Source organism: Protopterus annectens, chromosome 2.part0 (assembly GCF_019279795.1).
Source record: "Protopterus annectens isolate FY-2018-M chromosome 2.part0, PAN1.0, whole genome shotgun sequence".
Classification (NCBI taxonomy): Eukaryota; Metazoa; Chordata; order Ceratodontiformes; family Protopteridae; genus Protopterus; species Protopterus annectens.
The window spans coordinates 181,315,103-181,339,811 of NC_056728.1; positions in this window are offsets into that span (position 1 = coordinate 181,315,103).

Consider the following 24,709-nt stretch of genomic DNA (forward strand, 5'->3'; position numbering starts at 1 on the left):
GTGCCACCTTGTGCTTTAGTGTAAGACTGGTATTTTAGTCATGTCACCTTATACTTTAGTGTGAGCCTGATTATTTAGTCATGTCACCTTCTGATTCAGCATTAGGCTGGTATTTTAGTCATGTCACCTTGCGCTTTAGTGTAAATACGGTACTTTAGTCATGCCACTTTGCACTTTAGTGTAAGGCTGGTATTTTAGTTATGCCACCTTGTGCTTTAGTGTTAGGCTGCTTATTTTTGGTCATGCCACCTTGTGCTTTAGAGATAGACTGGTATTATAGTGAAGCTACCTTGTACTTTAGCATATGGCTGGTATTTTAGTCATGCCACCTTCTGCTTTAGTGCAAGGCTGGTATTTTAGTCAAGCCACCTTGTGCCTTAGTGTAAAGCTGGAATTTTAGTAATGCCACCTTGAGCTTTAGTGTAAGGCTGGTACTTTAGTCATGCCACCTTGTACTTTAGTGTAAGGCTGGTATTTTAGTCATGCCACCTTGTACTTTAGTGTAAGACTCGTACTTTAGTCATGCCACCTTGTTCTTTAGTGTAAGGCTGTTCTTTAAGTCATGCCTCTGTGTGCTTTAGTGTATGGCTGGTATTTTAGTCATGACTGTTTGTGCTTTAGTATAAGACTGGCACTTATGCCACATTGTTCTTTAGTGTAATACTGGTACTTTAGTCATGCCACATTGTGCTTTAGTGTAAGGCTGGTATTTTAGTCATGCCACCTTCTGATTCACTGCACGGCTAATATTTTATTCATACTGCTGTGTGCTTTACTGTAAGGCTCGTATTTTAGTCATGCCACATTGTGCTTTAGAGATAGATTGGTATTTTAGTAAAGCCACCTTGTACTATAGCGTAAGGCTGGTATTTTCTTCATGCCACCTTCTGATTCAGTGTAAGGTTGGTATTTTAGCCATGCCACCGTGTACTTTAATGTAAGTCTGGCACTTTAGTCATGTCACCTTGTGCTTTAAAGATAGACTGGTATTTTAGTAAAGCCACCTTGTGCTTTAGTGTAAGGCTGGTATTTTGCTCATGCCATCTTGTGCTTTAGTGTTACCCTGGTATTTTAGACATGCCACCTTCTGATTCAGAGTAAGACTGGCATTCTAGTCATGTCACCTTGAGTTTTAATGTAAGGCTGATATTTTAGTCATGGCACCTTGTGCTTTAGTGTAAGGCTGGTATTTTAGTCATGCCACCTTCTGCTTTAGTGTAAGGTTGATATTTTAGTCATGCCACCTTGTGCTTTAGTAACACTAAGACTGGCATTTTAATCTTATCTGTATCTCTACATTTCTCTTTTTTGCAAATATCTTTATTTAAATTTTATTTTTTATGTGCTTGAATATATATATATTTTTTTGGACAAAGGTATTCCATGACATCCTACATAGCTTTATATTGTTGTTTATATTTTGGTCCTCTAGTAGGACTGAAATAGTTTCTTTTATCTGTCTCAGTATGATCCATAATTACATGCATACTTCCCTGAACTGATGAGTAGCATTGTGACATACAAAGGGGCTGCTGAAGTAAAGCAGCTCCAAAGGTAGGCTTCTTTGAAGGATCTTTTTGGTTCTGGCCCACTTCAGGGCACTGACTATCACTACTGAGAAATGATTGGGCCAATGGTAGGAGTGAATGAGCCATAGGACACTTGTCCAGTCCATGGAGGACTAGCTCCTTCCCTTTGGAATGAATTTGCTCTTTGGGTACAGTTAGTAAAACCATTAGGCAGAATCCTGGAAGAAGGGGATTAAAAATTGATCCTTAGTTACTAGGTCAACAGCAGGCATCTAGCTGCTAGAAAGAAGAGTCTGTCCAACCTCTGATTCAGAAAGATTATTGCAGACTCCATTCTGGCTATTAAAAAGTACATCAGCTCTTTCTCTTTGCAGATACATTGGAGGGAATTGAGGATTTTTCCAGTACTGTTTCCTGTGTTTTGTGAACTTGTAGAAGACATATGCCTGTGTACCCTTGAATGACTTACAGGAAGTGCTACAGCAATACAGCATCCAGGTGCCACTGATTAGTACTATTCAGTATCTATATTGCAGGAGTGAGAATTATGTCCATGCTCTCATTATTAAGTTGAATGCAATCACAGTTGGCTTAAGACTTGAACAAGGGTGCATCTTGTCTTCCCGTATCTGAGATTTTCTTGAATAAGAAATCATGCCTAGCCAAGAATGGAAAGTATCCATTCTTAAATGAAACAGCAGCATATTTGCTGTGTTCAGGTGGTGATGCCTGGCAAGCCAGTATTTTGCTGCTGAGTATAAACCAGCTGGGATGAAAATCAGCACTTCCAAATAAGAGGTCATGAGTGTCTTCTGAAAGAATGGATTGCTTTCTCCATGAGATGAAAAGCAGCTGCCTCAGGTGAAGGAATTTAAGTATCTTTGGCTCTTAATCACAAGTGAGGTTAGAGATAACCAGAAGAGTGATTGTGTTGATGTAGTAATGGCAGTATTGTAGGTTTTGTACTAGACTGTGGTGGTGAAGCAAGATATCCATCCTAACCAATAGTCATGAGTTCTGGGGTATAACCTGAAGGATGGGATCATGTATAGAGGTGGCAGAAATGGAGACTCACAGTATTTAGCTGGTGTTTGTGTGGCTTGTTTACTCTGAATATTGCTCATCTCTGGCTACATTTAATTTTGATTTGAAGCACTTCATTTAAGGTTTGATCACTTCTAGTGTGTATCTTATTCTAGTATTACATTTGTTTTGTTTTAAGTTTTCTGTTCTGTTGGAGTTTTAAGAGTTCTTGGCTAGGGTCAGTTCAAAAAAGTTACCAAAGAATTCCTTTGCAAACTGTGAATAGCATCAGTTAATTAGTGGGAAGAGAGAAACATCATTGCTCTTTTATTTAGAAAAATCTGTATTTAGCTGAAGTGTTTGTGTGGCCTGCTTGCTCTGAATATCAGTCATCTCTGGCTGCATTTTCCCCTCCCACCCACCCAGTTCTCATTGTGTTCTTAAATTTGATGGCTTTTGCGTTGTCCGCCCTTACTTTAAATCTCATTTTGGACACTCCTCCCAATCCCATTTCATCAGCTCATTCTACTGAGTAGAGAGAGATCTGGGAAGGCACACTCCCCTTAGTTTCTCAACCTTGAATTATCTCCCCCCTTCCCACTTAACCTAAAATAAATAAATAAATTCACTTTATTTATCTGCTTTTACTGTATTTGTGAGTATTCCTACTTTATTATTTTAGTTTGCTTTTGCTGCTTGTTCTTAAATGTATTCAATTGCATTCATTCTGCTGCATTTATTACTGCTTGTTAGCCTGATTAAGTTGTAACTGTTATTCTAAGCCTTTTGGTTTAAGCACTTAGGCTTCAGGCCAGTTGTTTTACATTAGGAAGGTTTGTGGTCTACACTCTTGTGGCAAGAGAGGTAGCTTATATCCTTCTAAGTTGGGAATTGGTGGTTGAAGGCTTAGTGGGTTTCTTATTCTAAAAGTGTCTTAGTTCTGGTTTAAGAACTTGGGCTTCAGGCCACTTATTTTACATTAACTCCTTCACTCCAATGGAGCTCTGGAGGTTTGCATTGTAACTTCCAATGGGCGGAGCTTAAGCCTTTTGACAGAATTAAATTATGTCCTCACATTTCAGACAAATGTTCATATCTCTGGATCCATAGGGATTATGACAGAAGTATAAATTGCAAACTCTTCAGCACAAACTATTTTATAGTGGTAGTATTATTTTGGTTCTAGGTCTTAAACTGAATTTTATGTCACAGTAAATACAGTAACTGTTACATTTATAATATTTTGTAAATAACTTCCCATAATCTCAGCAACCATTCAAGTTATACACATACTGTCAGCAACATTTTATTCATCTATCTGAAAGCTTTCATATGAGGCTAAGGAGTTCTGTTTGTGTTACTTGCTTGTTGAGATATTTAGAAAAATGTGAAAATTATATTTGTATAAATTAATATCATAAATACAACAGCTAATATCTATTTACCTGCACTAGACAGATGTCAATTATTAATGCAGTTGTGTTTGCCATTCTGTAAGCTTTAAGATGAAATTGCTTAAAACCTTGTATATAGCATGGTTTTGGAATTATTGATGCAAATATGAATAAACAATATTTGATGCCTACAGAAGTTAGTAGGAGTTAACTGCTGATGCACCTGGAGGCATCACTCAGATGTAATGAGATAAAAAGGTTTGCGGTCTACACTTTTGTGGGAGCAGAGGGTAGATTATTCCCTTCTGAGCTGGGAATTGTTGGTTGAAGGCTTATTGTACCTGCTTACTTGAACTGTTTCTTTCTGAAATTGGTGTGCCTTGTTTGTTGTAGCATAGACTAGATTCAGACCTGCTGACTCTAGCTCTGTTTGTATAACTTGAGCACTAATCCAAGCCATCTTTTTTGGAGAGGGTTCCCCTGTACCCTATTGACAGGAGTATGCAGCTAGAACTCATCTAATTGAAGGTTGCTGGAACAGGGCTCACATTTGAGCTTTTTTATTGGTTAATTGGTTAATTTGTTTAAATCAGTTTGCTCTTCTTTGCTACTGTTATGTTTAAATGTGTATCTGTTCTCCTGTGTTAAATCAACCTAAACTGAGCTTAAGTATCTTTAGCATAGTCTGGTTACAGGTTTTGCTGTATCCATATCTGTTTGTCTGATGCCTATGTTTCCTGCTACACCATCTTGTGTTGGCTGGAGCCTGCCTGCACTTAGCGGGAGTAAGTGAACTGGTTGGAACTGGTGGGCATAGGGTGCTGAGCTAAGAGCTCAGGGACAAGGGTTGATTGATCAATTCCAGTGTTTCTATTTTACTTTTGTTTTTGTGGTATTTTAAACCACACGTTTGCATGGGTTTCTGCTTGTTTGCATATTGTTCACTGCTGCTCTGCTGTTTTAACCCTTTGTGAGGTATCTCAGCTACATTTCTCCCTTACCAGCACCCCTGTATAAGTGAGGCCCTCACTTGTAGCTACTGTATTGATTTTATCCACCACTATTCACACCTATAGGTACTCTTCTCAGATAGTACCCACTCTACTATCCCTGACCTTTCTTCTACAGATTCTGACAACCACAGATGGACAATTTCCTATTGTTTCTCCTGCTAATTTGGTTGATATGAACATCCTGAGACAGTGTAGCAACTGCCTTATGTACACTGCCAACCCTCTACTATTACTACTCAGGACAAAATATGTGAAAGATGCAATTACATTAATAACCTAGAATCCTTGGTGTCTCAGTCACAACCAGTACATCTGGCACTGAGAAGGTTGTCTGCACAAACATTATGAACACCACCCAAACCTGTACAACACACTCCTAAATATGTGGAGGTTCTCAAGTAAAACATACCTAAACAAAAGAGACCTCCAAAGCAAAAAAAAAAAAAAAAACACATGTACATCACAACTCACAGCACCAAGTATTACACATAGTGCACACGCCTGTGTCTCACAGGCTCTAAGGTCCAGCCACAAACCCAACATACTAGTCATAGACAAGGACAAAGACACGGTAAGTTGCTTGTCAGGTGCTATAATCCACCATATCACGCATTCACTCAAGTATCTTAACAACAGGTACTGTTATGACTCTGTCATAGTCTTAGTTGATGTGAATGATTTGAGACTTACCTCTCTGGACTATATGAAGGGAGACATGATTGAGCTCAATGAATATGTGTCCCAGGCAAGTATGTCCCTAGCATTAAGCAGCATCCTGCCATCATCCAGAATGATACCTCAATACAAACAGAAAATGATTGACTTTAACAGTTGGCTTAGTTTCTGGTGTCATTCCAAGGGGATCCAGTACCTGACAGTCTGGGAGGACATGATTGATAGACCACGATGCTTTACCAGAGATGGTCTTCATCTGTCTCCTTTGGGCTTCAGGCTTCTGGCAAAGGCCCTTGCCTCCCCCATAGTGTCTTTTTTTAGGCAAACTCATGAGCACAGAATTACCAACATGAAAAATTCTAAATTAAATTTAAAGGTCATGCTGCTAAACGCTAGGAGTCTTAGCTTGAAACTGCCCTCATTGCAAACATTCCTTACCCTAGAGGATGCTGGACATTTGTGCAGTCACTAAAACCTGGTTCAAAGCTGCAGAGAGCACCCCAGCATTACCAGGTTACTCATCCTACCATACTCTCAGACCCCAAATGCAGGGCTACAAAGCCAAAGGAAGTGAAGTTTCAATATTCAGGCTGGTCAAATGGTATAACGCACAGGAGACACTCCAAGTGCAGTTAACTGTTGACAAAACACCTATTCAATTCATACCTAGCTACAGGCCTCCCAACCATGACTTAGGACACTCACTCCACCTATCTGGACTTACTTGAATCCATCAAGATTTAACCCTGTACCCTGATCCTGGGTGACTTTAACTACCAAACCACAGAGTGGAAGACCTATTCTAGCCCAAACATGAATGCCCAGAGATTCCTCAACTTTGTCAATGCCATTGCCAATGCATTATATCAGCTCGTCTACACCCCTATGAGAGGTGAAAATATCCTGGACCTGGTCCTAACCAACATAAGTAGCCATTGTAGCAACCCTACAGTGCCATCCTCCTTGGTAAGGTCCAACCATGAAGTGATCACTTTCAAAGTCTCCATCTCCCCTGACCATCCCCCCTTGTCAGGGTCAAACAAAATAATTTTCCAAAGCTGACTAAAATCCCCTGAGAGCAGATATAAGCAGCTTCACAGCCACCATTCCTTCAATTAGAACTAGCACTAATTTCCAAGCCTATACCAAAAAACTATATGATCACCTACATAGCTGTATGGACTCAGCAATACCTGACAAGACCAAATCATCTTCCTCAAAGAGTAAACCTATTTGGTAGACAACAGCAATAAACAAACTCTATAATAATATTTGCTGGAAAAAATTGCTGTTCAGGACCAAGAAGGAGCAGGTGCCAAGTTGTAAGCAATCTTTCCTTTGTCTGAACAAGCAAATAAGGTCACTGGTAAAATTCTAGGGCTAACTTCAAGTCCAAATTGGCCACATCCACTAAGGACAGTCACAAGGCCTTCTTCACATACGTCCCCAATTTCAAAGCTAACACCCAAATCTGCTCTGAACTGGTGGTCAACACCACATACACAAATGCTGCAGATATAACCAGCCTGCTGGCAGACAGGTTCAGTGAAAACATCACCCCCTGTCCCCTCATCAGTAAACCAGGACATCTCCAGCACCTACTCCCTCCCCTCATCACAAGGGAGCAGGTCTTTAATGCCCTCTCAAAGGCAAAAAATACAGTCCCAATGGGACCTGACAGCATCCCTGGCTGTATCCTACATGAACTCAGGCATGAGCTCTCAGCTTCATTAGACACCCTATTCAGTCAAAGCCTGAGCACCGGCTTCTTCCCAGCTGAATGGTTGACAGCCACTGTCATCCCTCTACACAAAGGTGGAGCGTACACTGACCCAGGAAATTATAGGACCATCAGCCTAACTAGCCTGATCTGCAAGGCCATGGAATGCATTATCATGGACCTTATAAATAAGGACTCTGGCAATCTGCAAACAGTTGACCCCACACAGTTTGGTTTTGTCAAAGGGAGATCATGCCTGTTAAACTTAGTCAATGATTTCAAAACAGTCACCAAAGCCATGGACGAGGGGAAGACGGTGCACACAGCCTTCTTTGACCTAACCAAAGTCTTCAACACTATTCCCCACAAGGGCATAATAGATAAAGTCTCCCAACTAGGCATTAACCTGTATGTTACCAGATGGGTAGCTAACTGGCTCACTGATAGAACACACACAGTCAAAATAGGGGACGCCATCTCTAATAGTAGACCCATAACTAGTGGTGTACCCCAAGGATCAGTCTTGGGGCCTGTACTGTTTGGGATATACATTTCTGAGGTGCAAGTCAACACCAGTGGTCTGTGGCTGACCGAGTTTGCAGATGACTGCAAGCTGGGTGCTGTCTTAAATTCCTCTAGTGATATGAACAGCCTCCAAGAGGGGCTTACCCAAACTAATGACTGGTGCCAGAAGTATGTCCTCAAACTAAATGCCAAGAAATGCATCATTATCCCCTTTGGGGAAAATGGCATCCCCACTAATTATCACATTTATATCAATTTTTTTAATAACAATTTTCCAGTTTCTGGAGACACTGGACAATATGAAGGTCCTACCAAACACCCTAATATTGGGTGATTTCAATTACCCAAACATTAACTGGGAGAACTACTCAAGTACTAACTCCCTTGCCCAATGCTTCCTAGAATTTATAAACTTGAAATCCCTGGATCAACTGGTCAAAACCCCCACCAGAGGTGACAACATATTGGACCTGGTCATCACCAACATGGGCGATCGGTGTTTCACACTGGAGGTCAACCCCTCACTGGTTAGATCAGACCAAAGACTAATTACTCTGGATATCCACATTCCACCCCCACCCCCAGTCAAGGAAACCACTGTGAAAAACTTTTCAAAATCAAACTTTACATTACTCAAGACCGTGGTGGAAAGGTTCACAGCCCCCATGTTAAAGAAGAATGCTGTCCAAGCTGCTGAATCCCTTACAAAGGCACTCTATGAGCACCTGCAAGAATGCATGGAGAGTGCTATCCCAAATAAAACCAAGACCCACTCCTCCAAGAAAAGGAAACCAGCCTGGTGGACCCCTGCCATAAACAAGCTATACAATAGAAGGAGGAAACGAGTACAGAAAAGAGTAAAATCCTAAGAAGGAAAGACATCCCTGATCGGTATCGGCAAGAAAATATGATCCCTCATAAAATCATCCAAGGCTAGCTTCGAAAGAAAAATTGCCAAGGACTCCAAAGATAACCACAAAACGTTCTTCAGCTATGTCAAGAAACTAAGTGGAAACTCTCAGATCTGCTCTGAGTTAGTGCAGAATGGCACAAAATACACTGAACTGACTGATATTGCCAACATTCTGGCAGACAGGTTTAGTGCAAACCTCACCCTCCTCTTACCCCCTAAAGGTCCCATAACCATGCCAGAAGAATGTAGAGCCCCGGCAGTCACTGACACACAGGTTAAAACAGCCCTATCCAAAGCCAAAAACACAGCTTCAATGGGACCAGATGGTGTCCCAGGCTGTGTCTTACATGAGCTCCAAAATGAACTAACCCCTCACCTAAACACACTGTTCAAACTCAGCCTCTCTGCAGTCTACATACCCATAGAGGGGCACACAGTGACAGTTATCCCACTCTACAAAGGTGGAGCCACAACAGACCCTGGGAACTATTGCCCTATAAGCCTGACTGGCCTGGTCTGCAAGGCTATGGAGTGCATCATCATGGAACTCATTAACAGCGACATTGAGAACCTCCAAACATTGGACCCTACCCAGTTTGGCTTTGTTAAGGGCAGATCATGCCTCCTAAGCCTGGTGGACTTCTTTGAGACAGTTACCAAGGCTTTAGACTAGGGAAAGGAGGTCAACACAGCCTACCTAGACCTCGCAAAGGCTTAAAACACCATTCCCCATTCTTGTATTATAGACAAGCTCACCAGCCTGAACATAAACTCCTATGTCACGAGATGGTTTGCCAACTGACTCATGGATAGAACCCACACCATGAGAGTTGCAGGCTCAAGGTCTGACTCTTAACCGGTTACAAGAGGCATCCCCCAGGGCTCAGTCCTGGGACCCCTCCTGTTCAGTATATACTTCTCAGAGGTACAAGCAAGCACAGGAGGACTATGGCTGACCAAGTTCACAGACAACTGCAAACTGGGGACCAAAACTGAATCTCCAACTGATGCAGACATCCTCCAGAAGGGTCTCACTGAGAAGGATACCTGGTATCAAAATCATGGCCTTAAGCTAAATGGCAAAAAGTGCATAGTCATCCCCTTTGGAAAAAACAAAGTACCCGGGATCTACCACATACATGGTAGTCCCCTAAATACAGAAAATGTAATAAGGGATCTGGGGACCCAAGTAGATAATAATCTCTTCTTTGATAATCATATTGCCAAGGTGGTTAGAAAATCCTTCTATGTGGCCCACATAATCACAAAAGGCTTCGCATCTAGAACAAAAGAGGTTATTGTGCCCTGTACTCATCACTCATCAGACCCATCATAGAGTACAACGCCCAATTTGGGATGTACCTTAAAAGACACCTGCAACAGCTGGAAAGACCACAGAAGTACCTCACCAAGATGATTACTGGTCTCAAACAGATGCCTTATGCAGCCCGACTGAAGAAACTCCAGCTGTACTTGGTTACATACTGCTTACTCAGAGGTGATCTCCGCCTGACATACAAGGCCATGTCCAACCCAGAAATGATGTACATGCTTCACCTAAAAAAATCCAAATCCCTGAGAGCCACATACTCTAGGGATCTAAACCTCACCATAATAATAAATAGGATGTGCTGGAGGGGTAGATTCCTGTCCCAGAGACTTCCCATGCTTTGGAACAAGATTCCAATCTACATTAGGCAGAGCTCCTCACTAACACGCTTCAAGAGAAACCTTGACGAGTGGATGGGAAACAGAAAAATTTACCCCAGGGATCACTGCAGTGGCTCTGCTGGATAGAGGCACAGGGAACTAATGGCTCTGCTGGACAGAGGCACAAGAAACTAATCTAAGGGAGCAGCGAAAGTCAACACATTCTGGCTAGGCTTATAGATGCCCTCAGGCAGATAGCCTAGTACTTACCTATGAACCTATGAACTTATGTACTAAGCAGGCAATCAGTGGTGAGGGACTTGGGCACCCAGTTGATAGCAACCTGATTTTTGACCAACATGTTGCCTCCATTGTATGGAAGGCTTTCTACATGGCCCACCTCATAGGTAAGGGTATTTCATCTACGAAGAAAGAGGTCATAACATCCCTGTACTCCTCCCTTATCAGACCCATTATCGAGTACAATGCCCCCTTCTGCATGTACCTTGCCAAGCACATGCAGCAGCTGGAGAGACCACAGAGGTTCCTCACCAGGAAAATCCAGGGTCTCAAACACCTATCCTATACAGATAGGCTAAAAGCTCTGTCCCTCTACTCAGTCTTGTACAGACTGCTCAGAGGTGACATATGTCTGGCATACAAGGCCATCTCAGACCCAGCCTTGATGGAGTTGCTGCATATCCATAAGTCAAACTCCACTCACACAACCCACACCCAAGGCCTCAACCTGGTCTGTAACATTAATAGAACTTGTTATTGGGATAGATTTGTGTCCCAAAGACTCCCCATACTGTGGAATAGACTCACTCACCATGTCAAGCAGAGTACCTCTCTAGCCCTCTTTAAGAGGAGCCTGGATGATTGGATGGGAAACAGAAAATGCACCCCTGGGATCCCACCTGTGTCCCTGGTGGACAGGGGAAACAGGTGCTGACTTTATTGGAACATGAGCAAAATTCTTGGCTAGGCTTATAAGGGCTTCCTGGCCAATAGCCTAGTATCATCCTATTAACCTATATATTTTTTATGCAATCTCCATTGTATAATGAGGAATTAGTCGATCTGGGACAAAACTGAACTTTTGAAATTCCATATGTTTCAAAAGGTACGTTCCCAAACACTGCTCACCAAAAACTATTAAGTCACAAAAGCAGGAGCTTGAAACAAAAATCCACAGAAGGTATTTATTAAGCACTTTCATCTCTGAGATAGTGACTTCTTCAGAATGAATAACATACACCCCAACAACCATTAAATACCTCATACACTTCAACAATTAATCAATTAATCAATTAAATATGACACAGTCCTTAAAGACCCACGCACCATTTTTTACATACGAAATCCAATATAATGCAAGACATGAAAAAACAGTAATACAAACTGTATATAAACCGCATATATATGTATGTGTATATGTACTTTTTACTAAAAATATAACTGTATATATGTATTTATGAAATAGTGACATATGTATATATATAAATAAAATAATATATATATATATATATATATATATATATATATATATATATACACTTGTCAGCATAAAATGTGTAGGTTTCATAAGTAAAACTTCATGACACACTCTATCTATCTCCTGGATTTAAATATGTAATGTATAAATGTTCAATTAAAAAATTGTGTTTTTAGTCTAAGGATGGAACTAATAGACACACCACTGTTAAGCCCAGGTGGTTCTGAAGCATTGGACCTAATTTGTCACCTCAACTCGGATAGTTCTAAAAAATCATTGAGTGGCCCTCCTCTTTCTCCCATTATTAACTGTTCTAGGATACTGAACTTAAAGCTATGCCCTTCATAAATATTAATATGTGCTGCCAATGCATTCTTGTTTTCTTTCCTTTTGATATCATAATAGTGTTGATATATCCTGCTTCTCAATGCATTTTTTGTTTTTCCTATATAAAACTTCAGTCATTGTAAACATAGTGCCAGGTATACCACAGTTTCTGAGTTGCAGGACACCTTCGCTGGTATAATATGTCTCTCGTAACTGGGGACATATATTTCCTTAGCTTCTATTATATGATGGCATTGCAGACAATAGCCACATTTTTTCATCCCAATCCCAGTCATATGATCTTGTGTGTGTCTCTCTAATATATTTTTTTATACTGCAATCTCTTTTATAAATAATCTTTGGGGCTGGCCCTAACAGTTCGGCTTGTTCTGTATCAACACTAAAAATATTCCAGTTATGTTTAATGATATTACTAATATCAAAAAAGTGTTGGTTAAATCTAAAATTAGCTGATTTTTGAAGCTCTTCACCTCATGATGTTTATTATTTAGTTGTTTTGCTATTGTAGGCCCCCTCCAGTGCCAAGTAAGGGGACAAAATGTCCATACAACCTCTTTTTGATTACTTCTTGAAAAATGTTATTTACATAATGTTCTGGATAGCCCCTATCCTGTAACATACACTTGAGTATTTCAATTTGTATTATAAATTCATCATACTCAGAAACCATCCTAGCCAACCGTACCCCCCTGTCCCTTAACTAGGGATTTCTTTTGATGGAGGGGGTGGCAGCTGTCATAGTGTAACAAGCAATTGGAATATGTAGGCTTAAGCTCACAATTTTTTTGGTTACTTGCAAATGAGTACTGAATTTTTGGAGTTCACCTACTCTATAAGTGAGGAAACAGTTAATTACTTAGGTATTACCATTAAAAAGGATCTCAACAAGAAGCAATTCACCTCCACTATTTATCATAAGCCCACATATTCCAATTGTTTGTTACTCTATGACAGCTGCCACCCCCTCCATCAAAAGAAATCCCTAGTTAAGGGACAGGGGGTATGGCTGGCTATATATAAATATATATATATATATATATATATATATATATATATATATATATATATATATATATATATATTACTTATTGTATTTATATATCTGCATATCTCACTATTTCATAAATACATATATGCATTTATATTTTTAATAAAAAATACATCTACATGTACATATAGATGTGGTTTTTATATAGTTTTATTACTGATTTTTTATGTCTTGTTTTAATTGATTAATTGTTGAAGTGTATGAGGTATTTAATGGTTGTTAGGGTGTATGTTATTCAGTCTGAAGAAGTCTCTATCTCAGAGACAAAAGAGCTTAATAAATACCCTCTGTAGATTTTTGTTTCTGGCTCCTGCTTTTAGGTTCATAGGTTCATAGGTTCATACTAGGCTATCTGCCCAAGGGCATTTATAAGCCTAGCCCATAGTTATGTGGCTTTCGCCACCCCTTTAGTTTGAATAAAAACTATGCCTATCATTTTGCTGTGCCTCTGTCAAGCAGTGACGCTGAAGTAATCCCTGGGGTATATCTGCAATCTCCCATCCATTGGTCAAGATTCCTCTTGAACAAGACCAGAGAGGTGCTCTGCCTCACATGTACCGGGATTTTGTTCCACAGCATAGGGAGTCTCTGGGTGATGAATCTGTCCCTCCAGCACGTTCTATTTATAACCGTGTCAAGGTTTAAGTCTCCGCCCTTGTGGTTCTGAGGGATCTAGATTTTTGAGGTGAAGCATATTCATCAAATCTGGGTTTGACATGGCCTTATATGTCAGGCACAGGTCACCTCTGAGCAAGCGGTATGAGACTGAATAGAGCTGGAGTTCTTTCAGTCGGGCAGCATAAGACATATTTTTGAGACCCTTTATCCTTTTGGTGAGGAACTTTTGGGGCCTTTCAAGCTGCAGCAGGTGTCTGGTCAGATACATTCGAGCGGGCATTGTACTCAATCATAGGTCTAATAAGTGATGAGTACAGGGGACGATGACCTCCCTTGATCTAGATGTGAATCCCTTCATGATCAGGTGGGTGATATAGAAGGTTTTCCTAACTACTTTAGCAACATGAGTGTCAAGCGAAGGCTACTGTCAACCTGGGTCCCCAGATCTCTGATGACTTTTTCTGTGCTCAGTGGATTGCCACCTATATGGTAGCTAGGGGTAGCCTTGTTTTTCCCAAAGGGTATGACTATGCATTTTTGGCGTTTAACTTCAGGCCATGGCTCTGGCACCAGTTATCCATTTCTGTGAGGCCCTTCTGGAGGATATCTGTGTCAGATGTGTTTTCGACTATGGCGCCCAGTTTGCAGTCATCTGCAAACTTTGTCAGCCATAACCCTCCTGTGTTTGCTTGTACTTCAGAAAAGTAGATGCCGAACAAGAGTGGACCCAGGACTGAGCCCTGTGGGACACCACTTGTGACAGGCTTTGAGTCTGACATGGCTCCAGCAACTCTGACCCTGTGGGTTCTGTCCTTAGCCAGTTTGCAACCCATCTTGTGATGTATGGGTTTACATTCAAGCTGATGAGTTTTCGATGATACCTGAGTGGGGTATTGTGTCGAAGGCCTTTGCCAGGTCGAGGTAGGCTGTATGGACTGCCTTTCCCTCATCAATGGCCTTGGTGACTGTCTCGAAAAAGTCAACCAAGTTTAAGAGGCAGGATCTGCCTTTGACAAAGCCAAACTGAGTTGGATCCAAAGTCTGCAAGTTCCCTATGTCTTTATTTATGAGTTCCATTATGATCCTCTCCATGGCTTTGCAGATAAGGCTTGTCAAGCTAATGGGGCGGTAATTTCCAGGGTCTGTGGAGGCACCGCCCTTATGAAGTGGGACCACAGTCGCCGTGCGCCACTCCTTGGAGTGCGTATCCTGAGGTGAGGCTAAGATTAAACAGCTGTCCTAACTGTGGGTTTAATTCCTCATTGAGTTCATGAAGCACACAGCCGGGGACACCATCCGGTCCCATGGATGCTGTGTTTTTGCCTTAGTGAGGGCAGTTCTCACCTGGGCGTTGGAGATGTTTGGGGGCTACAATCCTCTGGAATAGATATCTCTCCTTTTGGGGGAGGGGAGAAGTTTGCACTGAACCTGTCAGCCAGTATGTTGGCAATGTGTGTAGGTTCAGTAATTTTCACATCATTTTGAACTAATTCTGAGCATATCTGGGAGTTTCCTCCTAGGTTTCTAACATAGCTAAAGAAGGCCTTATGATTCTCTTTAGAGTCCTTGGCGATTTTTCTCTCAAAATTTGCCTTGGATGATTTTATGAGAGCTCTTAGTTTTTACTTATAATGATCAAAGGTGTCTTACCTTTCAAGGATTTTGCTCTATCTTGTAGTAGCTTCCTCCTTTTGTTGTAGAGCTTGTTTATGGCTGGGGTCCACCAGACTGGGCGCTTGCCTTTGGTACAGAGAGTCTTAGTTTTGTTTGGGATTGCCTGATCCATGCAGTCCTGTAGGTGCTGGTAGAAGGCATTTGTAAGTGATTCAGCGGTTTGAGTAATGTTTACCACTGGCTCAGGGGCCTTAAAGGAGACCACACTAGTTTTTAGAAGTGTGAAATCGGCTTTTGAGAAGTTTTTCACTGTGGTCTTTTTTGTTTCAGGTGGGGCGGGATGAGGACCTCCAGCGAGATTAGTTTATGATCTGATCTCACCAGTGAGGGTATACTTCGGTGTTGAACATTTTGATCCCATGTTCGTGATGATGAGATCAAGTATGTTTTCTCCTCTTGTGGGGATGGTGACTAGTTGTTCCATGGCATTTGAGTTTATGAACTCCAGGAATCTTTGGGTTAGAGTGTTCGGGCTTGAGTAGTGTTCCCAGTCTATATTAGGGTAGTTAAAGTCACCTAGTATGATGGTGTTTGGAGATACATTTATCCTCCAATGTTTTCAGGAAGGCCATGTGAGGTTCCTGAGTTTGAGAGGGTGGCCTGTAACATGCTACAAATTGCAGAGCAGTCTTGCCTATGGTTAATTGCACCTGGATGGTCTCCGATGCATCATGCGTTGCCACCAACCTTGAGGTGTGGGTGTCCTTTATGAATATGGACACCCCCTCCTTTCTTGGTGTTGTCCGGATTTTGGGGCGGGCATGATATGAGGTGAAACCTGTTAGTGCTGGGGTGCTCTCAGGAGCCTTGAACCAGGTTTCTGTCACAGCACAGACATCGATGTTCTCCATATTGAGAAGGGCCTCGAGTGCGTGCATCTTGAGATTGAGACTTCTGGCATTGAGCAGCATTACCCTTAGTTTTTTTCCTTTTGGGTGTTCTAGGGTGGTAGGTTTAGAATTTGAGCCTTGCCAAAAAAAGGCACTATGGGGTGGCAAGAGCCTTTGCCAATATCCGGAAGCCCAGGGGTGACAGGTGCAAGCCGTCCCTTGCGAAGCAGCGTGGCTTGTCCAGCATGTCATCCCAGGCAGACAGACATTGGATCCCCTTTGAATGACACCAGAATTTAAGCCAATTATTAAAGCTGATCATCTTATCACTGTATTGTGGCATCATTCTAGGTGAAGGTAGGATACTGCTCAAGGTCAGGGTCATACCTGCCTGGGCTACATAATCAGAGAGCTCCTCGATGTCCCTTTTCATGTAGTCCAAGGAGGTGCGTCTCAGGTCGTTGACACCAGCGTGGACAATGACTGAGTCGTACTTGTACCTGCTGTTGAGAGACCTGAGTGCTTGCGTTATGTGGCGGATTCTAGCGCCTGACAGGCAGCTTACTGTGACCTTCTCTTTACTCAGTCTGGTGGCGGGGCGTCAGTGTGTCTGACTATGGAATCACCAATGACAAGTGTGTCTGGCATTTTGTTTGGCCTTAAGGGCTGTGACTGTTTGACACTCTGACTGTGTGGTCTATGTGTTGCATGTGTTGGGTCGTGAGGTGGTAGTTGTTTGGGTGTCTGCTTTGGTGGCCTCTGCTGTTTTGGTAAATTTTTGATCAGAGCCTCCGAGTATGTCTTTGTGTGAGTATGTGTATGATTTGAAGTTGTGATGGTACCATGTGTGACTGGGTATGTATTGTGTGTGGTTACCTTCTCCTCCTGTCTGGTCTTGCCAGTCCTATGTTGAGAGAGCTCAGCCTCCAGTTTGGCCGTATAGTTGCATCTCGCATGTATTTGTGTTTTGTGGGAGAAGGAGAGGATTGTCTGTGTACATGAGGCAGTTGTAACATTGCCTCAATATTCCCAGGTTCACCAGTTGAGCTGGAGAGGACACTAGCAACTGATCCCTCGACATACTAGAAGTAGTAGATAAAGAGACTTTCAAAGGACTCCGGGAAGTGGGTTTTAGGCTGGTGGGGTACTATCTATAATAAGAGTGCTTTATCAAGGTGCAAGTACTGTAGGAGTAAGTGCTAGGCTTTACAGATAGAGAATAGTCTACTTGGGAATCAAGTAGAGATGAACTTTTCAGTTATAGGATATGCTGGTTAGATCAGCAGTACAGCTCGAGGAAGGTAGTTTTAAGGGAAAATTGGAAGAGTGGAATTTAGATGGCCCAAATAGTTTAACCTTGTTTAACCGCCGCTGCTCTTGTGTGCAACAGTGGTAACTCAGCGCTAAATCCCAGCTTACAGCGTTTAGCGTGTTTTATAACAGGGGCTGAAGGGAGCTAGGAATTGGCCCAAAGCGACCAATGGACTACTAGTTTCTGGCTGAAACTTCACCAAATCAGACAAAAGGCGCTCAGTGCTTCCCACTCCCACTGGTAAGCAAAGAAACTTCCCTCCTTCCTAATAAGGCAATGGATCAGTAACAGGAACTAAAAACAAAGCCCAGGGATCAGCAACTCTGAAACTGGACTACTCTAGTTCAGTAAGGCGGAAAACAAGAGATTTTTGTTTTATTACAGAGACAAGGAAAAAACAGACAGTAATTGCTGTAAATCGGCTAAGCACTTTAGTGTGTAGCCTACAGAAACAATTTGCAACAATTAGTAACTTAAAGTGCAATAAACAGTGTAAAATGCAGAAATCACTTAAAGTAGCAATAAAACAGGCGAAATGCAGTTGCTAGCTTAAATAACAGTGGGAAAGCCACAAAAAATACTTATATCTGGTAGAAAGTCACTCTTTTAGCTCTCTGCTGCTTGGATCACCCTGCAGGCCACCACGAGGATCTGTGCTGAGTTGGTACAAGCTGGAAAGCGTGTTTAGCGTGTTTTATAGCAGGGGGCTGAAAGGAGCTAGGAATTGGCCCAAAACAACCAATGGACTACTAGTTTCTGGCTGAAACTTCACCAAATCGGACAGAAAGGCTGCTCAGTGCTTCCCACTCCCACTGGTAAGCAAAGAAACTTCCCTCCTCCTAATAAGGCAATGAATCAGTAACAGGAACTAAAAACAAAGCCCAGGGATCAGCAACTCTGAAACTGGACTACTCTAGTTCAGTAAGGCAGGAAAACAAGAGATTTTTTTGTTTTATTACAGAGACAAGGAAAAAACAGACAGTAAATGCTATAAATGCTGTAAATCGGCTAAGCACTTTAGTGTGTAGCCTACAGAAACAATTTGCAACAATTAGTAACTTAAAGTGCAATAAACAGTGTAAAATGCAGAAATCACTTAAAGTAGCAGTAAAACAGGCGAAATGCAGTCGCTAGCTTAAATAACAGTGGGAAAGCCACAAAAATACTTATATCTGGTAGAAAGTCACTCTTTTAGCTCTCTGCTGCTTGGATCACTCTGCAGGCCACCACGAGGATCTGTGCTGAGTTGGTACAAGCTGGAAAAAGCGTGTTTAGCGTGTTTTATAGCAGGGGCTGAAAGGAGCTAGGAATTGGCCCAAAGCGACCAATGGACTACTAGTTTCTGGCTGAAACTTCACCAAATCGGACAGAAAGGCTGCTCAGTGCTTCCCACTCCCACTGGTAAGCAAAGAAACTTCCCTCCTCCCTAATAAGGCAATGGATCAGTAACAGGAACTAAAAACAAAGCCCAGGGATCAGCAACTCTGAAACTGGACTACTCTAGTTCAGTAAGGCGGGAAAACAAGAGATTTTTTGTTTTATTACAGAGACAAGGAAAAAAAAACAGACAGTAAATGCTATAAATGCTGTAAATCGGCTAGCGCACTTTAGTGTGTAGCCTACAGAAACAATTTGCAACAATTAGTAACTTAAAGTGCAATAAAAAGTGTAAAATGCAGAAATCACTTAAAGTAGCAGTAAAACAGGCGAAATGCAGTCGCTAGCTTAATAACAGTGGGAAAGCCACAAAAATACTTATATCTGGTAGAAAGTCACTCTTTTAGCTCTCTGCTGCTTGGATCACTCTGCAGGCCACCACGAGGATCTGTGCTGAGTTGGTACAAGCTGGAAAAGCAGCGTGTTTAGCGTGTTTTATAGCAGGGGGCTGAAAGGAGCTAGAATTGGCCCAAAATGACCAATGGACTACTAGTTTCGGCTGAAACTTCACCAAATCGGACAGAAAGGCTGCTCAGTGCTTCCACTCCCACTGGTAAGCAAAGAAACTTCCCTCCTCCCTAATAAGGCAATGGATCAGTGACAGGAACTAAAAACAAAGCCCAGGGATCAGCAACTCTGAAACTGGACTACTCTAGTTCAGTAGGGCGAGAAAACAAGAGATTTTTTGTTTTATTACAGAGACAAGGAAAAAAAACAGACAGTAAATGCTATAAATGCTGTAAATCGGCTAGCACTTTAGTGTGTAGCCTACAGAAACAATTTGCAACAATTAGTAACTTAAAGTGCAATAAACAGTGTAAAATGCAGAAATCACTTAAAGTAGCAGTAAAACAGGTGAAATGCAGTCGCTAGCTTAATAACAGTGGGAAAGCCACAAAAATACTTATATCTGGTAGAAAGTCACTCTTTTAGCTCTCTGCTGCTTGGATCACTCTGCAGGCCACCACGAGGATCTGTGCTGAGTTGGTACAAGCTGGAAAACGCGTGTTTAGCGTGTTTTATAGCAGGGGGCTGAAAGGAGCTAGGAACTGGCCCAAAACGACCAATGGACTACTAGTTTCTGGCTGAAACTTCACCAAATCGGACAAAAGGCCGCTCAGTGCTTCCCACTCCCACTGGTAAGCAAAGAAACTTCCCTCCTCCCTAATAAGGCAATGGATCAGTAACAGGAACTAAAAACAAAGCCCAGGGATCAGCAACTCTGAAACTGGACTACTCTAGTTCAGTAAGGCAGGAAAACAAGAGATTTTTTTTTTTTTTTTACAGCGACAAGGAAAAAAACAGACAGTAAATGCTATAAAAACAATTCACATGCAGTGCAAGCTGGCACACTTGAGTATGTAGCAATATTAGTCCACACACAGTATGAAAAAATGTAATTAAATTAAAAGGACTAAAAGCAAGTGCAGAAAGGGTTTATTAGAGAGAATGCGGTAAAGAGAAGGGACTGGGGGAGTGTCCTAGATCAAATCTACAGTGGGGCGGGCACTGCAAAAGCCACCAAATTTAAACTACATCCAAGAACAGGGAGGGGGGGGGAAGACAGTTTCAACAGAGCTAGATCTGAGAAATCAGTCCCCAAGTTATAACAACCACAATAAAATGAAGGAAATATACTTAAATCAGCTTATGTCCAGTTGATGTATGCAGACAAATCTCAGTAGCAGCAACTCTACTTAAAATGATTACCAGAGATGTAACCAACACAGGTTTTAAAGTTATCAGAAAACCCCCAAGCTAATTAACACTTAAAGGAATTTCAGTGCAGTTTAACAACTAGTGCAGAGCTTCAGACACACACACAAGACAGTTTCAACAGAGCTAGATCTGAGAAATCAGTCCCCAAGTTATAACAACCACAATAAAATGAAGGAAATATACTTAAATCAGCTTATGTCCAGTTGATGTATGCAGACAAATCTCAGTAGCAGCAACTCTACTTAAAATGATTACCAGAGATGTAACCAACACAGGTTTTAAAGTTATCAGAAAACCCCCAAGCTAATTAACACTTAAAGGAATTTCAGTGCAGTTTAACAACTAGTGCAGAGCTTCAGACACACACACAAGACAGTTTCAACAGAGCTAGATCTGAGAAATCAGTCCCCAAGTTATAACAACCACAATAAAATGAAGGAAATATACTTAAATCAGCTTATGTCCAGTTGATGTATGCAGACAAATCTCAGTAGCAGCAACTCTACTTAAAATGATTACCAGAGATGTAACCAACACAGGTTTTAAAGTTATCAGAAAACCCCCAAGCTAATTAACACTTAAAGGAATTTCAGTGCAGTTTAACAACTAGTGCAGAGCTTCAGACACACACACAAGACAGTTTCAACAGAGCTAGATCTGAGAAATCAGTCCCCAAGTTATAACAACCACAATAAAATGAAGGAAATATACTTAAATCAGCTTATGTCCAGTTGATGTATGCAGACAAATCTCAGTAGCAGCAACTCTACTTAAAATGATTACCAGAGATGTAACCAACACAGGTTTTAAAGTTATCAGAAAACCCCCAAGCTAATTAACACTTAAAGGAATTTCAGTGCAGTTTAACAACTAGTGCAGAGCTTCAGACACACACACAAGACAGTTTCAACAGAGCTAGATCTGAGAAATCAGTCCCCAAGTTATAACAACCACAATAAAATGAAGGAAATATACTTAAATCAGCTTATGTCCAGTTGATGTATGCAGACAAATCTCAGTAGCAGCAACTCTACTTAAAATGATTACCAGAGATGTAACCAACACAGGTTTTAAAGTTATCAGAAAACCCCCAAGCTAATTAACACTTAAAGGAATTTCAGTGCAGTTTAACAACTAGTGCAGAGCTTCAGACACACACACAAGACAGTTTCAACAGAGCTAGATCTGAGAAATCAGTCCCCAAGTTATAACAACCACAATAAAATGAAGGAAATATACTTAAATCAGCTTATGTCCAGTTGATGTATGCAGACAAATCTCAGTAGCAGCAACTCTACTTAAAATGATTACCAGAGATGTAACCAACACAGGTTTTAAAGTTATCAGAAAACCCCCAAGCTAATTAACACTTAAAGGAATTTCAGTGCAGTTTAACAACTAGTGCAGAGCTTCAGACACACACACAAGACAGTTTCAACAGAGCTAGATCTGAGAAATCAGTCCCCAAGTTATAACAACCACAATAAAATGAAGGAAATATACTTAAATCAGCTTATGTCCAGTTGATGTATGCAGACAAATCTCAGTAGCAGCAACTCTACTTAAAATGATTACCAGAGATGTAACCAACACAGGTTTTAAAGTTATCAGAAAACCCCCAAGCTAATTAACACTTAAAGGAATTTCAGTGCAGTTTAACAACTAGTGCAGAGCTTCAGACACACACACAAGACAGTTTCAACAGAGCTAGATCTGAGAAATCAGTCCCCAAGTTATAACAACCACAATAAAATGAAGGAAATATACTTAAATCAGCTTATGTCCAGTTGATGTATGCAGACAAATCTCAGTAGCAGCAACTCTACTTAAAATGATTACCAGAGATGTAACCAACACAGGTTTTAAAGTTATCAGAAAACCCCCAAGCTAATTAACACTTAAAGGAATTTCAGTGCAGTTTAACAACTAGTGCAGAGCTTCAGACACACACACAAGACAGTTTCAACAGAGCTAGATCTGAGAAATCAGTCCCCAAGTTATAACAACCACAATAAAATGAAGGAAATATACTTAAATCAGCTTATGTCCAGTTGATGTATGCAGACAAATCTCAGTAGCAGCAACTCTACTTAAAATGATTACCAGAGATGTAACCAACACAGGTTTTAAAGTTATCAGAAAACCCCCAAGCTAATTAACACTTAAAGGAATTTCAGTGCAGTTTAACAACTAGTGCAGAGCTTCAGACACACACACAAGACAGTTTCAACAGAGCTAGATCTGAGAAATCAGTCCCCAAGTTATAACAACCACAATAAAATGAAGGAAATATACTTAAATCAGCTTATGTCCAGTTGATGTATGCAGACAAATCTCAGTAGCAGCAACTCTACTTAAAATGATTACCAGAGATGTAACCAACACAGGTTTTAAAGTTATCAGAAAACCCCCAAGCTAATTAACACTTAAAGGAATTTCAGTGCAGTTTAACAACTAGTGCAGAGCTTCAGACACACACACAAGACAGTTTCAACAGAGCTAGATCTGAGAAATCAGTCCCCAAGTTATAACAACCACAATAAAATGAAGGAAATATACTTAAATCAGCTTATGTCCAGTTGATGTATGCAGACAAATCTCAGTAGCAGCAACTCTACTTAAAATGATTACCAGAGATGTAACCAACACAGGTTTTAAAGTTATCAGAAAACCCCCCAAGCTAATTAACACTTAAAGGAATTTCAGTGCAGTTTAACAACTAGTGCAGAGCTTCAGACACACACACAAGACAGTTTCAACAGAGCTAGATCTGAGAAATCAGTCCCCAAGTTATAACAACCACAATAAAATGAAGGAAATATACTTAAATCAGCTTATGTCCAGTTGATGTATGCAGACAAATCTCAGTAGCAGCAACTCTACTTTTTATGTTTCAAAAAGTAGTTGACATGGTTTGGGTACCTTGTTTGGACCTCCCACACACACACACATCTTCCACGGGAGGTATAGCAGGCACAGTTCACTAGGATGTGTTGTTTGGATTACATCTCTCAACTTGCCTGAGAATATCTAGATATCCTTCTGGGTGTGTTAGCGATTTTTGCTGGAACTAGAGAAGTCTAGTCACTACTATTCAACTTGCTGCTTCAGTGACACTCACTAGGACACCTGGTTTAGAAAAGGATGATGCTGACAGCAATGACTGTCTTCCAAGATTCAAGAAATTAAGCTTTAGTGTGGATTTTACAGTTTTAATGTTATACCCTCTGCTCTAGGAAGGTTTAAGTCATTCACATATTGATTGAGTTTCAAATACAAACACTGCTGACAGAAGTGCTGAATAAAGACCCATATGGAATATTATCCTATTTTGGAAATAACTTTCTGTTATGCAGATAATCATTTCATGACTGATGGTGGGAGAGCAGGTTTGACATCTTCGCTGTGAAGAGGAAGTGATTATCAGTGACAAATGCCGTGCTTTCAGAGTGAAATTCTATAATTCCTGTTTTGACAAAGCCACAACTTTTGATAGCTTTTAGGTGCATTTTCCCTTGGCTTACAAATGAACTGGAAAGCTTAAAAATATCACATACATTGGGTTTCATGAAAATCCAGGGTTTTACAAACATAGGAAGCTTTAAAAGATAATAACATAATACAATGGGATGATTACTTTATATAAAAACAACAGTTCTCTTCCTTAAAATTAATGTTTAAGTATAATTTGGATTAACTCCGAAAAGATACTTATATGCAGTAGAAGAGAAGATAAACAGAACACTCCAAAGACCGAGGATTCAAACAACTCCAGTAGATGTA